At 44.0% G+C, this 17,925-nt stretch overlaps 1 long non-coding RNA gene across 1 annotated transcript in view; it reads right to left on the bottom strand.

Moving 5' to 3' along the window:
- The window catches only part of LOC311445786, a 133,884-nt gene that overhangs the window by 3,397 nt on the left and 112,562 nt on the right, over nt 1-17,925 (bottom strand). Inside the window, exons 4-5 of the long non-coding RNA XR_014698626.1 lie at nt 12,808-12,959; nt 9,510-9,631 (exon numbers count right to left, since the gene is read on the bottom strand). This is a non-coding gene — a long non-coding RNA (uncharacterized lncRNA). The remainder of the gene's footprint in view (nt 1-9,509; nt 9,632-12,807; nt 12,960-17,925) is intronic.

Here is a 17,925-nt window from a genome sequence, read left to right as displayed (position 1 = left end):
CTTGGTTTGTTCTAATTTAGATTACGCATATTTGTCCTCAGTGAATGATTGATTAAGTGCTCTGATCTTGACTGCTATGTTAGCAGCAGGGTATCTGCGCAAGAGGATTGGAAATCTCATTGGATAAATTATGGAGATGAAATCTTAGCTGTTAGAGATCTGGTTTTCTTTTTCACAGCCAAGGCAAATGCTGTCTTCTTCACAATAACAAACATGCTTTGTAATGCGTTCCAGGACAGTGCTGATCCTGACTTTGTTTCTTCATGGAGGGGCTTAAAGCTGTCATAATACCATGGCACCAAACTCTTAATGTCAAGGATATTGCTGTTACGCGGGGATATCTGAGTTCACTGGATCAGTTGTGATTTACACTGATGTAACTGAAAACAAAATTTGTCTCACTGACATCTGCGGAGCTGCTCTGATAAAACCAGCACATAAGCAAAACCAGGGAAAAAAAAAAAAAAAAAAAAAGAGATCTCTGTGCAATGGAGCTCATTCCAAGCATCAGGCATGGTTTAGCAGGGCTGCCCGAGATAGAAATCCTCCTTCTGGGGTTAGTTACCCTGTCAATCTCTCTTTAACATCACTGAACCTGAACCGTGTGCGAATGCATTGCTACCTGCAGGAACCGGGAGACATCGCCTTGCTTATTTGTATAAGCTCATGTCCCACACTTCTTAGGGGAAATTATGTCAAGCTGTGTTTTGTCATCTTTTCATCTGCTTGCATTCATGATCTAGAACTGATGCAAATAAAGACACCTGAAGAAGCTAAATTAAAAAAATATTTTGTTTTTTGTTAGCACGTCTTAATTTCTAAAGTTAGTCTATGCATTTTGTTGTCTCTGGAGAACTCTATTGCTGGGAATGTGTGGTAGCAAACCAGGCATTTTTCTAAAGAAAGGGGGTTTTATTTTCCTTTTCTCTTTCTGAAGCTTTTCTCTGACCTTCCTGGAGTTGTAAGGAAAGCTTTCAAGACCATCAGAATAAATGGGTTGTTTACTGTGATGCTTGCAGCCTTGGAAAAAAAAAGATAAAAGAATAAAGAAAAGAGAATCCCTATACCTGCTGTCTTCCAAAAGGGGATGGATGAGGTGTGAGCTGAAGAGAAGATACTCCAAAATTTTAGCATGATGCTGTCACAGCGAAGCAAAGGGAACCAGAACAAAGCTAAGCAAAGAGGCAGTGACCCCAGGGGTGTCGGCGGGACGCAGCACCCGCCTGCTCGGGGTGTTCAGAGCTTTGCAGTAAGGGCAGATTGCAGACATACTAGAAAGAGAAATATATTGGAGAAAATGTATTTGCTGGGTTAATTTTGCAGGATCAGGGCATCCTGTTTGCTATGGACACGGTCGGCACTGCTCTGCTCACACGCAGCCACCAGTGGCAGGGCCTCGGGTGGCTCCTGGCGGATCTCGTGCCCCAACCCGGAGCTGCTCCCAGGGAAAGCCATGGCCCGCAGCCACGGACGGGAGTGCTAAGCTGTGTTAATGATGCTGTGTTATCATCAGGCTCTAATGCTGCCTTGAATGGATGTCACTGCTGTGTATGTTCCTGCAGATCAGTTGGTAATTACACTTGGATCCCAAGTAATTACCTTGAGACTCGCACTCTGGCTTAGGAGGCAGAAATAACCACGCACTCTCCCAGTCCCACACGTAGCGCTTGTGATGTAATTTAATAGCCAGCTCCTAGCACGAAAGAGGCATTTGTCTTATATTCATGCCCTTTTAAATTAAACATCGCTGTTTTTTTCCTACGCAAGGAGCAGGGGCCTGCATGCCACCGGTCTTCTCTTTCCCACTCAGGCACTTTCCCCCCTTGCCATTACAAAACGCAATACTCCAAAGCAAAATAAATATTTATAAGCTCCTCCCGGAGTGTGACTGTTTTGACAAACTAACTCGAGCAGGTCTTGCTTCGGTTTTCCTCCACGCCCTAGTTAGATGCGAGGCAGGGAGCGAGTGGCGCTGGAGGGAGCCGCGGCACTGGGCTCGGTGGCACGAGCGGGGCTGCACGGGATGCCAAGGGGATACAGGCTGAGCTTTTCCAGGTCACATCTGCCAGCGCCTCTCCTTTTTCACCTCCCAATGTGAAACACCTGGACAGCTGTAGCACCGCATTAAGCGCCCTCCTTGATGAAGAGCTCGAAGGCAAGACAGACTGATGGGCAGCACCCAAGTGTTGCAGGGCACCCTCGCTGCCTGCAGTTTTGTTTCCCTACTACCCCTCATCAGGCATGCAGCTTTTTTTTTTTTTTTTTCAGATAGAGGGTAATACTTCGTGTGCGTTTCCAAATAAGCCAGTGCTTTTGCAAATAGTCTTCTTCCTTCAGGGTGAGCAGCTTATTTTGGTTAGGGAAAGAAAGAGTCTGATGTGCTCCCTTTCTTTTGGCAATGTCTGGGTAATCATTGCTTATAATAATGCCATCCCAGATGTTGAAACATCTCCTGTATTAATTTTACCCAGAAGATAATTTCCCCTAGAAATCATGTGCAAATCCCCTGTTCTAATTTAAGAATTAATTCAGTGCACTAAATCTTAGCACTTCATCCTAGAAATGTTTTTCAGTGTCTGTTAACCCTTTGCAACAACAACAACAAAGCCAAATGGGAGATTTACAGAATTACAAACCCTGTACCAGCTTTGTATGAGCCAAATACAAAATATCTTGAACTAGGGGTCCTCTTTGACACCTGGAGCCTACCTGGAATGATTTCCCACCTATGTGAGATCAGATGCAATCCAGCACCTCTTCTGTGCCATTCAAAAGGCACAAATACCTCTGTTTGCACCAGGGCACCACTTTTTGCCTTTGGTGTCTTATTTCTAGTGGCGTTCACAGAAGAAATGAATCTCAGGTAGCAGTACATTTCAGTTAAGAAAAAATCATGCACAGAATTGGTCTCTGGGTTTTTGTAGCTACGCAGCCTGCAAATGTACGTGCCTGTATTAGCAAGATCAGGCAGCCGGCTATGAAGTGTGCACGCAGAGCAGCTGAGGATCACAGAATTCCTCGAGACCAAATTTTTATATGTATCTACAAATGCTTTGTGATTCCTACCATAAAAACATGAACTTATTATGTCATGGTGATAGTATCTAGCCAGCCGCTTCATGCAGTAAATTGTCACCGTTTGGATTTCACTGATTTCACTGTTGGCAATCCTTGTGCTTGTGCCCTGTTTGGGGAGCACCTCGTGCACTTTGCAGAGCAGAGGGCAGGCCAAGGACCTTCTTCAAAGAGGATTTCTTCTGAATCAGCTTTGATAATTATCACAAGGTGATAATGTGTGATTAGTGCCAGGGCATGCCAACACGTCCACCACCACCTCATAAACTCATGGATGCAGGACTCAGACTGCACAGAAGCATGGCCTTGGAGGTGAAGAATGATGCAATCCCCAAAAGGAAGCAGAGGAGAAAAGACCATGCTGCCATAGTGTGCTGAATCCTCTCTTCCTTTCTCAGTGGTCCCCTGTTAATAGTCAGTAGTGGATGTGAGCCTGGCTTTGAAATGATCCTGGAGTACAAGATTTAGCTCTTGGTTTTAAAATGTGTAGAATTCAGCTCTATGGAAATGCTCAGATGGGTAAGATAACACATTGCTCTAGAAAGTGCTCCAGGTGCCTCCACATCCCCTGTGCAGATCAGGCCTCCTCTCCTGCTCGGCACCAAGAAGATGTGCTGGGATGACAGAAACCATGCAAATTTTTGGCTTTATTCCCAAATAACATCCTGCTTCATGACCCTCCTGCTGGGTACTGCTACTTAGTCTTATTTGCAAAGTGCTGTTTCTTAGACTTCATGTTTATTCGTTCATTTCAATAAAACAGGCTAGAAATATATTGCTGTTTCCTTCTTGTCCCTAAGTAAAGGGGACTGCGTTTCTGCTGCCCTGAAATTTGGCCCAGTGAACATTGCTGGATGGATCTGCTGGCCCAGCAGCTCCCAGCCTGGGCATTGGTTATTATTATTCCTCCTGATGAATTCACCTGGGGGATCTGTTCCTTGAATGCAAAGGTCTCGGGTCAGAACAACTGGAAAATGCATTATGTGGAGCATGACATGCCACGAGTCCCAGAAACGAGTGCAGGCTGAGATATGTTCACAGGCAGGGGGAAAAAGTCTCTCCTTTATCTCCAAGTTGTTGCTGAAATTTCCTTCTAAAACCCATGTTTGTGATAAAGCAGCAGCAGTGGCTACGTGCAGAGTAATAATGGAGTTGCTCTAGGATTTAACTAGCTAAAATCACTGCTCTGTTCTGATTTCCATTAGTGGGGTTTTTAGCTCCCCATCAGTGCTCTTGGACCTGACCATTCCCTGCAGTCAAAGATCAACCTCAGCAAGGAAACCAGTTCTCATTGACCACTTTAGTTCCCTTCCATTCCTCCAACTTCCCACTTGGGGTCCCCCCTACAAGACACCCACAACCAAACCAGGTCCCCTTGGCCGTCCTCCCCACCATTGAGAAGAAGACCCCAGCACAACTGCTCCATCGCTGCTGTGAGGGGGTACGGGAGCTTCTCTCCCTTCTTTAATCTTTCCTCATGTTGTTATCTCCACACAACCCTCCCTTAGCCTTGACATTAACGCACCCAGCCTATATCTGCATCACTGGACGTTTTATATTTATCCGCCAAACCTTTCCCTCTCGCCCCACTATAGCTATGGTAATGACATCCCTATTTTCAGCCACGGAGGCGGTTGTCATTTAGGTTTTGTTAAGGAAATGACAAAAAGACCCAGTATCAAATCTGAACTGTGTAGAAAACCTTTCTCAAAAAAAAAAAAAAAAAAAAAAAAATCAACACCAAAACTAAAAAAAAAAAACAGAGAACCTAAAATATTGTCCCAATGGGAAAGCTGGCTTTCTAGCTTTCTAGCAAACCTCCAGCCCAGCCCAAATTTTCTGCAGCTTCTCAGGATCTTGAGCTCCTAAAAAGGAACTGTTTGTGGTGTCTGAGGCCCTGCTCCTGCCACGAAACATGTGCTGGCTGGTTCTGCGGGGGTTTTCTCCTGTCTTCGGAGAGGAGACATGTTTTAGTGTTATTTGGTGAATTGTCATAAGACAAGCAAAGAGACAGCTATTCTCACCCAGCCCACTGATCCTTCCAGAAGACTTTATATATATCATTTGTTTTGTTGTGCTGTTCCCTTGAGCTCCAGGATACTACATTCTCATTCAGGTTGGTTCATACTCAGACCCTAAAGCATCTTGCGGAGAGGAGGAACTGTATTTCCAGCCATGTTTTGCAGCTCAGATTAACGTGCTTGCTTTCAGCAATAGCTTCTCAAAAGCATAGCACGTGGGAGGCTGGTGGATTGATAAAACCAAGGTACAAATGGGCAGGAGGTCAGCATCAGTGGCCCAGGGGATGTATGGGTATCTGCAGGAGATGGAGTTGAGGTCCTGTATGGCTTGTTGGCAAGAGGAAGGAAGAATATATAGCAGAAAATGATGTCCAGTGTCAAACCACAGCAGAGCAGAGGTTTCATGACTGCCTCTAGATATGCCTGGGCTGTAACGCCCATCAGAAAGTCAGCTGGCAGCAAAGGGAGGAAGGAAAGGCAAGGGAAGAAGATGTCACAGTGTTGACTTCTGGGATTTGGGGACTGTGCCAGAAGACTGAGAGTCAGTGGGGTCTTTCTATTTCTGGTCTTTCTTTGCCAGCAGGACCAGTCACCACTTGTTCCCACCAGCCCTCTCCCAGCTCCGTGTTTCGGCTGAGGACGGTGAGCACTTGCATAGTGGAGCATCTTCCTTTCCCTCCCTTCAATTCCTCTCCCCCTGGGGAAAAAGTTGGGATTAAAGCCTGTTCTTGTTTGATAACTTCCCTTAACTATCAGCTAAATAATGCATGAACACTGATCCACCGTGCTGACTGCTGACTCCCTCTGCTGACCCTGTTTTATTTTTATTGCTTGGCTCGGGCCAGTTCCTTCAAGTCCTGAATCATCAGAACAGAGACCTTGAGGTATTCCAGCCAAATCAATCCCTGGCCCATTGACATATTGCTTTACCTAACCAACCATACAACTTCATTTTTCCCTGATAATTTCTCAATTAATTGCTTTTCAGATCTCATTCGTTACAAGGTCAGGCTGTGACTGGGCTTGTACATTCCCATCTCTGATAAACTCTCCTGGTCCCCTAATCAGCTACGACTGGGATTTTAGTTCCATTAACTTATTCATCATCTAGACATTTTCATCTTGGGGAGCTTGACTTTTGATTGTATCAGTAGTATCTTCAATTATTTAAGAGGACTTAAAATTCCCTTCTTACCTAAAAGGAAAATGCACTGAAAATTGATCGTATCGGGCCAGCGTGTTTGGGATGTTTCAGTGTGCAAGCCCGTGCTAAACAGTTCGAGAATGGTCACACCACAAGAATCTGCTGCTGCCGAGCATGTGAGTGCATGGGGCCAACTAAATTAAGATGTCAGCTATAGGGGGATGACAGTATGCTTATGACTAGTGGCTGACTAATGCTAAATCACGCTCGAGATTCTGTTCCGTGATGTCAACCATTGATTCAGTTTCTGTGGGAAGTTATGCAAATGCCAGAGCCCCTAAGATGAGATCTGAAAGAGAAATTGCTAGCAAAAAGCTGCTTGCCCTCTTCTGGCTAAACACCTTTTTAGATAATCTTGAAGCTAGCAGCTCCGGGAGGGGGGTGTATTTGGAACATGCCCCCAAAAAGAAGGTCTCACAGCACCCGTCTTCTGCTGTGGTGCTAGCTGCTAGGAACCGAATCCTTCTCTTCTGCTGCAACCTTCTGTCTGAGTTGTGCTTCATCCTTGCAGCATCTGGTCCAGTCCAAGGCAACAGCCCACCAGTGTTACTTGCTACAAAATTAATCTTTTAACAGGAGCAGTAGTCCGTGTTGCACCATGAAATGCTCTGCATCCCCGCTCCTCTAAAAGCCCTTCCCACACGTTGCATCCAGGCAAAACTCCTAAGAGTTGGAACACTTCTCCCAGTAGAAAAACTCACAGCAAAATCTAACAAACTGGCATGAACTGGGAAAATGATACGGATCTGAATGGTTGATGGGACTATGAAGTCTGGAGGTCCCTTTTTATATTTGGTGTGGTGTGGAAGCCAGCGCAATGCTAGTTGAGTGAAAACCACCTTATTATGGTGGTGTCAGGAGAGACTTTTAGATTATCTGAGAGCTTCAGGCTCTGAGGAATATCCACAGAGGGAGGTCAAACTGTATGGACAGACTTCAGGAAGAAAAGCTGGTTGAATACTGTAAAGACAAGAGCTGCTGGATATTTAACAGGAGACTCTCCTTCCAGAAAATGTGCGATCGGGGCTCTGAAGGTGCAACCTGATGTTGTCCCTTGTGAAACAAGGCTGTGCCTTCCTGTGCCACGCACAAATCTGTGCCACAGGGCAGCTGCCCAGATTCTCAGACCATGGTACAGGTATTTCTGAAGTCAGTGGGGTCACTCTTATCCTTAGAAATCTGAGAAAAGACCTAACTGCTGTTTGCACCAAGGCAGGATGGAGAACCATGACCCTCTGGGGACATTTCCACCCTGTCAGCACCCACATGTCCTCATGCACCACGTGGAACTGAGCTTGGGGCAGCTCCCATCCAGCTGCAGGCCTGGGCAGGGGTCCTCCCAGGCCTATATTTCCTTTCTGCAAAACGCTGGTGATAGCTCTCGATGCTCACGATTTGCCTGTGCACCGCAGAATGATGGGTTTTCTCACAGAGCTCTGTGATCACACGTTAGAGTGCAAAAATTCAGCACTCGCTTAAAAAGAGATGCCTGCATTATCACTGAGAAGAGCTTAAAAAAAGATTAAAAGCTCAGAAAAAAATTAAAAAAAAAAAAAGAAACACAAGAAAAAAACACCCTAGCATCAATAGGCAGTACATTATCATGAAAGAAAGTGCAATAACAATGACTATATAAACTTGAGTGTGGCTTTGTTTGCTCTTCCCCCATGCTGTGAGGGCTCACCCACCCCACTGGACATCTCTGGGTGTCCATGCCCTCCCCAGCTCTGCTGCTCCCCCTAAATCTTGCACCAGAAGGCACCAGCAGTCGGAGGACTTGAAGAAATGTACAGTTCTCTCTCTCCGCCTGTTGCTAGGATTCGCAGCTCTACCCCACCACTTTCTGGGGCTTCGGCTCCTATTTTGGCTGTAGGAAAAAAGCAACAGAGCTGGGTGCTTGCAGGCTCTGCATCAGGCTGAGCAGCTCCAACGCCAACCTCCACAGCATTGCTACAGTCAGACATAAAATCTTAATGCACGATGGTGCCTCGAATCTTACATTCTTCTGAAAAAGGTGAGTCCCCAGTAGTAAATGAAATATTAAATACTATTAAATATGAAACAGCTAAACCTGGATTCCATTAAAATGAATCTTTCATAGTTTTCCTGTTTTTTCTTCTTTTTTTTTTTTTTTTTTTTTTTTTTTTCCCAGGTTGTGCAGCGATCTCGTGAGCTTTTATGTGTCCTTTTAAAGACAGAGAAATCACAGATAATTTAAGCCTATACTATTCAGATTTATTTTAGCTGGAAAACAAATCAAGGCTGCGAAACCCTCTCATGGTCACATCTATCTCGCTGAACTATTTAACGGTCTATATCAAAGGCTCACCTAAAGACACCGTTGTAATGCCGGCTGACATGTGCCACCTATTTAGAAACCTTGCATTCAGTTACACATTCTACTTTCATTTCGAGAGGCTTTAATCTTCCACCATATGATAAAACCCCCTCTTTTCATATTACGTAGGATACATTTAGAGCTGTTTTTGTTGCTCCTGCAGGTTTTCTGGGAGTTAAACTGTGACTTAAGTGAGTGCTGATGTGCTGGCTGGGCATCCCAAAGAACATATACAAGAAAACTTAAAATTTTATAGAGCTGCTGTGATTTTGGGATGGACTGACCACGAGAACCTGGCTGAGGTTATAACCACACAGACAGCGCAGTGCAGTCAACAAATAAACCCTTACTCAGCGTTGTTGCAGTATTTTGTGACAACAGAATTTGCACCTGGACATTTGTAAATAAATGGGTGTCTGCCCAGGTTGGCTGCTGAAGTGGACAGAAAGGCGTGTAATTTTAATTTTCATAAAGTCCTTGCATTCAGTTCTTTAGCCCTCTCTTTTATTATGTATTGCTGTATTTGAGTGGGGTTGATAGAAATTTCTAAGGGCATGGGAGGAAGGGCACCCTGGTTCAATGCTAAGGATTCACCTCTTTCTGGACTGCAGAGGCTGCTACAAATAGTTGGGTCTGGTGGGATCCCCACTTCCAGCACCTGCTTTAATTCCTGACACTTCAAGCTACCACATTTTGATCTCCAAAACATGCATGAATTAGTGTATTAACCTAGAGACAAGCATTCGGGCTGGAAGGTAATAACTACAAAGAAAGACAAGCTAAAACGGCAAAGTAGGTAAAATACCATGAATTATTCATTGCTACCACTCCATTTCGCGCAGAAAGCCTTCCACCTTGCTTTCCATTACACTTGCCTTAGGTCACTTCCGAGGCTCGTCAAAGCAGGTGATGGAAATGGGAGTCCTGCCTGCAGGAGACTGCGCTGTGGCTGTTTGAGTCCGTGTGGGTTTCACTTCTGCCCTGCTCCAGGAACTGAGAAATGTGGGGAAGAAAGAAGGAAAAAATAGGGTTCTGAAGACAAATTTATATAAAACAACAACAACAACAAACATAAAAACAAACAAAACAAAAACAAACAAAACAAAACCAAGCAAAACAAAAACAAACAAACAACAACAAAAAAAGAGCAAATTTCAGGAGGTTATTTCCTGTGTTTAAATGTCAGCATTTTCTTTTTCCTGTGCTTTTACTCCAGCTGGGATGGCAAGAGCATCAAGCCAGTTACGGCCTTCTCGCAGCCTGACCAGAAGCATACGCTCGTGGTCTGTTCTTGTAAGGGCTTCTGATGCCTGCTTCTGGCCTGACACCCTTGGGATGCAGAGGAACAAATCCCAGCATTATTATTTATTTATTTTAATGAACTGCCGCTGGCCAGCTCACGTTTTCACCGCAAAGATTCCAGATTGCCTCAGAGCAGCAGAAAACATGTTGCAAAGCACTGCAAAGCTTAGACACGAACATGTCAAATAAGTGATCCACATGAGAGTAGATAGATGTGACATTTAGTAATCATCTTTCTTGGACAAAATGGGGCACTGCTGTCACTTTAAGTAAATCTCAGTCAAATTTCTGGCATTTTACCATAGGATGCATGATAGTAAATTTCTCTTTTAAAACTATAAAAGATCAACCTTGGGAAAAAAATGGTTGCCATTATTTAGGGTGTAATACCTTATGCGGTCTTGGCCAACCATTTACTTGCTGATGATATCAATACGCCACCCCTAATGTTTGCTGATGCTCACTTTATAAATGACTTTTCCTAGCTGTCAAAATATCTGTCACCAGCACCTCTTCCCCCTCTTTACCTCTCACCCCTTTTAATAAAGATTAATATCTTTGAGGTTAACTAGAAAGATCAGATACTACGCAAATGACACCATAGGTCTGATATTTAAACAAGATGAACATGTAATTGCTGAGATTATGTGAGCAAATTGGGTAATTCCTAGCCTAAATGAACACAGTTGGCTTTTGTGGGGTCAGTTAATACAAGTGCACATTCAAAGGAATTGTGTATTGTGCACACATTTGGTGCATGTTTTGAAGGTTCACTCGTCGAAGAACAGTAGATGTTCAAAGCAAAAATGGGAGAGTTCAGCTTCTACAGCTGCTCTGAAACAATAATATGTTTAAAAGATATTCAGAAGGGGGTTTCTATAAAAATATAGCACGTTGGTTTTCCATATTTATAGTCCACCAGTGACTTCTATATTAAATGGTTTCAGTCTGTGAGTTCAAACAAGATTTTTCAACCTGTCATTCCTGCAGCTCAACCTGGTGTATGAAATGCTAAGCATGTTCTGTCTGCTTTGTACATCTTTCTTGACAAACACCTAGAGTAATGATTCCAGAATTAAAATTTAGCTGGCAATTTTATGGAACAAGCACAAGCCGTTATTTTGGCTTTGCAATGCTAAGTGTAGTGAACATACATTTAGCTTTTAAACTGCAAGGTGAGACTTGGAAGACGCAGTGGAATAGATCGTGGTCTCTTCAAATATGCTGTGCTCCAAGTGGGTCAGATAACATTTGCCTGGCTTGACCAGCACTGCAGGATCAGACCAAAGCAAAGGATCATATTTGCGGACCAAAACTCCGAGATCAGACCAAACCAGCTGCCTGTAGGTGTCAAACAGAGTTACTTTTTGGATCACCACCTTGCTGTATATGTAGGACTGTCTGTTGGATAGAAGGTTTGTGGTCCAATACAGGCAGGTTCCTGCAGACCTACCTGGCAGGCTATGAGCATCATATCTAATAAAGGGATGTGGGCCCTAGATCCAGATCTCTTAACCTGAAATCCTCCACTTTCTGCCAATCCAACTTATATTAAAGCTTCCTGATACCTTCAGTAATAATTATGCATATCCTCAAAGCTGCAGCAGTTTTGGTGTGGCTGAGCTACTACTCAGTTTGTGGTTTCTGCCCCTGAACCCAACAGGTTCTTGAACACAAAGGCTCTTGAACTCTTTTCTGAACAATGTCCACTGTGATTTCTCAGAATATGGTGGAGACCAGGCACAGGGCACTGGATATCTAGGTCCTGCCAGAGCCCAGGAGGACCGGGGCTCACTGTGGCACAGTGTCTCCTCTCGGCTGGGGAACATTTTGGAAATGAGCACATGTATGTGTGTGTGGTGGTGACCTGGCTCCTCTCCATCCTGCCTGCTCAAGAACCATCACAGGACAGGGAGAAAAATCTGGGGCTCCTTGGCTCAGGAAGGGAGCACAAAAGTGCTTGTGGCTCTGATGAAGGCACTTATTTAGGACTGGAACATTTGGTTCTGTTTTGTGCTTTCTCCAGAGGCAGTTTGACATAAATTGTTAGATTTAGCCCTTAAACTTGCCAAGTAAAACCCTCCTCCAAATGTCAAAGGCAACATTCCCATTGGTGCCAGTGCTTCAGCCTCATCTTAAAACACTTCCCACTTTGTTGTACAGTGTGGTGAGCATGAACCCGGCGATAACTGCAGTCCCTGGCTCCACAGGGAGGGGACTGTTGGTGAGGCTGACCTCACAAACACACAAACACAAAAAAAGCTAATTCCCGAAGTGAGAATTTCATACAGAATTTTTTTCCAGTGCACCAACAAAACTATTGTGCTGAGATGACCCTGAAACTGACTTTTGTCGGATTTTGTGCAAAGTGGGATTTTATATCTATGATAGCCATCAGGTGATTTTATTTCTAGGAACTGGCTTATTTTGCAATGGAAGAAAAGACTGTCAGATTGGTGTTTTAGCAATCATATTTTGAAGGAAAACCACATCTAAACATTCCAGGAATACTGTAATATGTCCTAACATCAGCTTAGTTTTGATTCACCCAGATTGTTATTTGTGCTGCTTTACTGTATGACACCGGTTCTTATATGCATACAATTCTTTCCTTCAAATATAACTAACTTGATCCCTCATATAACAGATCTGACACTGGTAAACCACAAGAAATTTTACAGTGCAGACTGCAGCAAGCAGAGGTCTCTCTAGCGAAGGCATTATTTTACAAAATGATGGATGTGCATATTTATTTGCTCTGTGACTTCCATGTCAGGTTTGTCATATTTCCTCAAATTACTAGTTAAAGCAAGGTTTTGTGTTTTGTTTTGTTTTTGTTTCTGCTGAAGCCTGCAGGCTCAACATACCTTATAAAAATCAAGCTGTAATTTATCTGCTCCATAGATCATGTGTAACAATAATCAGTCTGGAGTCTGTGCTGGCTTCTGATGGCTGGCTCTGCGGAGGAGATGTATGAAGTGAGCAGAAAGCTTCCTGCTTTTCATACTCTGTAATAAACCTGAAATATGGAGAGAAGTGAAACACGTATTTAAATTAAACCATGGAATCATGACAAAGAAGGAGTGCAGAGAAATACACCCATACCAGACACATATAATGCAATGACACAATATTATTTCTCTTACCAGATGGACCTCTCTACAAGTTATGTATACTACATGTCACACACATACAGCAATTGAACGAGCAAACCAATTTTTGTCCTGAACTTTGACTCATCGAAATGGTGTGTACATTTCCATGCATTTTGCAGGGACAAAACCCTTTGCAAGTACAGGGACATGTGGACCCCCACGTGGGTTAACGCATGCGGGTGTTACACACCATAGCTAAGAGACAGTTTGCACAAAATTCGCGGCTCGGTGTTAAGGCTCATTTCACATGCATGTGGGTAATTTTGGAAAGGTCACGAACAAAGTTGGGGATTTTTTGTAGATGTTTGGTAAGAAAAAAGCCATGTACTATTCTTAGATGAACAATCTAAGAATAGGTAGAAAGACTCCCTGATGATTGCTGTAGCTTAAATCCCTCCCCCCCCCACCCACATACACCTCCTTAAGGACAGGAAATAATATTCAATTATTGAAATATTCAATATTGCCCCCCATTTGCAGTTCCTCCCATAGTTGCATTGCCCTTTGCAAGGCACTGCCCTCCCCGTTTTATTGCAATTTATCCCCCGAGAAAAGGAACACATTTGCTTTGCAGATGCTAGAAAAGCACCTCTAAAAAAGTCTGGAGATTGAACCGGGTGAGAGATGCACAGAGACACTTGCCAGTGCCTTGTGAGCCCCTTGTCACTGCAGGGGTGACAAGGGGGTGACAAGCACCAAAGTGCCGTCACCACCAGGCCAAGAAAGCCAAGCACTGGGTAAGGATTTCTGATCCCCTGGCCATAGGGACATGGAGCTGTGGGGAGGCCCTATCATTACAAACAGAAAGCAAATTTAAAGTTAATTAATTATCCAGCACACATGCAGGTGGTGAGATGCATCCTGTCCACTCTGCTCCCCAGCTAAATGTGTGCCTTCCATGGCAGGAGCACAGCACACCTTGGGAGGCACTTCCCAAAGCTGATTTTGTCTCTAACTCCCCAAAATCTCTTTTTCTTTTTCTTTTTTTTTTTTTTTTGGAAACTAAACTGCAGTCGCGTAGTCATTAAGAGAACCAACAGAAGCCTGGAAGAAGAGATTAGCACATACCAGAGTGACAGGGCTGCTAGAAAGGGGAAAAAATAGACAACATCAGTGCAATGTACCATTAAAAGTATGGAGTGACAGATGACAGTTGGTCTGTGATGGGGTGATTCAGCTAAATGGTAAACAGAAGGGCGAATTCTGATCTCACTGATGCCAACATAAACCTTGGGTTTCAGAGGAGCTGCTTCGCGTCTCTAGTACCGGAGTCGAGCCCGTAAAAGCTGTGACTCAGCCAGATAATCTCTGACAACTGTTAGCGCCGTGGTAAATATGGCAACGTGGCAGGCTGGAACAGAGACTGGAAAAAGTTGTACATGTACTTCCCCACTTCCAAAAAGGAATGTTTTGGATATTTTGTTCCCCAAGACAACATTTAAAATCAGTCTGTGCTTGGTAGTCATAATAGCATTGGTTAATAAAAGTTTAGGAAAGAGTAATTTAATTTTATTTTATTTTCTCATGATGGATAAAATGTTTTGGTTAAGGCCAAATTAATGAGATGTCTCGGCCAAGAGGTGAGCTATTGACACAACCCTGGTCCCTCTGGGTTGGACCTTAGGGATACCTGCCACAGCTGGTACAGGTGATGTATTGGACGGACACCCACCAACACCTGCTCTTTGGGGCTTGGGATGGATGAGGAAAGGTTTTTAGAAGGGCTATTTGCTTAGAAAATCTTCAGCACTTCATCTTGCTTCGGAGAAAGGATGCCATCTAAAGCATATGTTCCCCATGATGTGTGGGCAGGCAGCAAACACTAACGTGGGACCTAACAAACTGCAAATTAGAAATCTTCCTGAAGCCAAAGCTGGAACTGTCCCCATCCTGCCTGCTCGGATTTCTTGTGCTACAGGTGGCTGCTCTTGGATTTTGTAACGGGGATGTCTGAAAGGCAGAAGGATGGATCTGGTGTGCCCTGGGCTGCCCGAGACCATGCGTCCCTCCAGCCTTCGGCACCATGTAGCATGACGGTGTTTGCATCCAGTGAACTCCAACCTGATTAACTACGGGGATGTGGTTGTGTGCCATATTGCTTCAGTGATGTAAAGAACAAATCCCCATTTTCTGTCTGTGATTTGTCTTTATGAGGTGTCGGTATTTTTACTTCAGTCCACGTAGTGCCTGGTTTCACTAGCGAGCCACTGCGGTAGCTGCAGAACTAAAAATAAGCAGTTTCTCAAGGAAAACGCCATATTTTTTTCAGATTTTAGCTGGCCTGAAAGGCGGCGGTGCACGGAGCTGGGAAGATTTGAATTCACTTCCACTGTGAATGCAAAAATGGAGATGCCCACCTGGGCACTCCTCAGGGGTGTGACAGGCACCCAAGGACCACCAGCAGCAAGGATGCTCCCAGGTGGGTGTTCCACCTTTCGCTTGGACCACTGCAGCAGCAGGAGCTCACGGCCCTGGATCCCAGCTGAATGGGGGCTGCAGGGATGGAAGGGGGTTTCTAGGAGATTTAGGAGCACTCAGAGTTGTTTTAAGAGCTGGGGAAAGGTTTTTGTGTTAACCAGAGTGAGTTTCTCCTGTAAACCAGGCTCAGTGTCGCAGTGAAAGCGGGGCTAGGAAATAAAGCCATGCAGAAGTGTTCACCTTCTGAGAAAGCCACCAAAAATATATGTGTTGTGGAATTACTCTTTGCTGAGATGGGAATTCACATTTTATTCCTTTTATTATGTTTTATTTCTTGTGTCATTACAGCATACACAAGCAGATTATTCCCCAGCTACAAAAACAGTTGTAGTGAGATGCTGCAATTGAAAAGCACAAAACAGGCAACAGTTCAACATTCTCAGTTAAGATAATTATGTTAATATTAATGGATATTAATTTCTGTTTATTTTACAAATATTGTATTAGGAAACTAGCTTTCAAATTCACACCTCACCAAATGCTTTTCAACAATGATTTGTTTCATTAATTTTATCAGCTGCATTGCTTTTTTTTCTTTTATAGCACATTCTTTGCTGAGAGACATTAAACCATGATAGAATATCCTAAAAGTCTGTGCAGAGGAGCTGAGCAAATAAATGTCAGTGTACTGGCTACCCACCACTGTCAGTTTTTCAATTTGCAATGTACTTGGGGCACGTAATAATTTTCTGATTTTTTATTTTTATTCTTAAGTAGTCTTGAAAATGTTCTGTGCATATTTTCTCTCTGTTTTAACGTACACGTGAGCCCTCATATTCAAATGTCAAATTATGTGTGATATGGCTAGGTAATAAACCCTGCAGCATTATTTTTGGATTACTTGTAAAAATAAATAACAGTTTAAAGTCAATGCCTTAGTCAAATATTCAGTGCAGAATTAGTTTTTAGCTGAATTCAATATCCACCATTTCTGGGTTTCCCACTAATAAATATAAAATTGTAGAGGAAAATGAACAGGAAAATATTTTGCACATGCTAAATTGACCTTACATTCCAAATGCAAGCACTGATGGCAAAAATGCTTGTGGCACTTGTTTAGCTGGTAAAAAAAATAATAAATCAAGTTAATGCTTGCACCTGAATGAAAAAGAGAGCAGTGAACAAATTATTATTTAAAATGTTTTCTTTCAAATCCCAGGTTTAGAAAATGTCATGGCCTTTATCAGGGTGAGAGCAGAGAGGGGTGGTTGATACTTGCTGAATTCTGTTTTTAATTTTACTCCAGGTTTATTCTCCCTGGAGCAGCTCCTTGTTTCTTGAGCATCCTGACCCCGAGCGCTGCAGTTTTACTCTGGTGGCACCGTGGTGATCGCAGGGCACGTGGCTGGGATCGGGCACAACATAGCGGGACTCAAACCCCCACTGCTGCCAGCTCAGCTGGGGACACCCTTTATGGCACATTTATTATCTATTATGGCACATTTATTGCTCTTTAACATGCCTGTGTGAGCAGGCCTTAGGTGCCACCATCAGAGGGCTGCATAGGGTGGAACAGGCCGCAGGCCATCAGCTCTGCCCCTAAAGCAGCCTGCAAAGCCAGCCGAGGGACAGAGATCTGCAGAACGTTTCTCCAGGGAAGGACAAACCCTCAATGATGGTCTTTTGGGCTTAAAGAGCCACCCTAAGCAGCCCCTGAGCCTGCTTTTATGTTACACTTCCTTGTCAATTGGCTGCAAAGGTTCCACTGGATGCTGAATTCCTCTGCTTGAAGCTGGAGACAGAGCCACAATTCGGGTACTGCCATCATCTGCAAGCACCCCCGGCTATCCAGCAGTGTGAGAGCATCACCACAAAAAAGGGGTGCAGTAACATTTTCTCCCCTTCTCCCAGAGTGCTGGGCCAAATGCCTTTCTCCTTCCAATAGTGACCCAAACCCGCTGAAGGCGATGGAGCAGCCCCGACCCACCTGTGCTTGCTTACCATTGAGTTAGCACATTACACACATCCGTTTGCCTTGACCTCTCTCCCCAGGGCAGACACCGACTACTATTTTTCATGTTTCTTTCCCTGGACCTTGGCCAGCTGAGTAGAGGTCAAATACATCAAGCCGAGTCTAAACTACAGGAAAAAAAAATGAGCTGCATTTCAACCTTTTCCTCTGGCAGAGTGACAATATAATTCATGTTTATATTCCTGCCTTTGCCACTGTCCTGCTGTTTGACCTTGGGGAAGTCACTTCATCTTTGTAGGCCTTCATTTGTCCCGCAAATTTGTATTTAGACTAATACATTTGGGGCAAGAAGTGCCTCACGCTGTGCGTTGCGTTGCTGCCAAGCTACTGGATCCTTCTGGACCTGAGGTCTGTGGTGGAAGTTTAGGCAAATTAAACTA

The sequence above is a fragment of the Aythya ferina genome (assembly GCF_964211825.1).
Source record: "Aythya ferina genome assembly, chromosome: 16".
NCBI classification, from domain to species: domain Eukaryota; kingdom Metazoa; phylum Chordata; class Aves; order Anseriformes; family Anatidae; genus Aythya; species Aythya ferina.
This window is presented reverse-complemented; position numbering and strand designations above follow the sequence as displayed.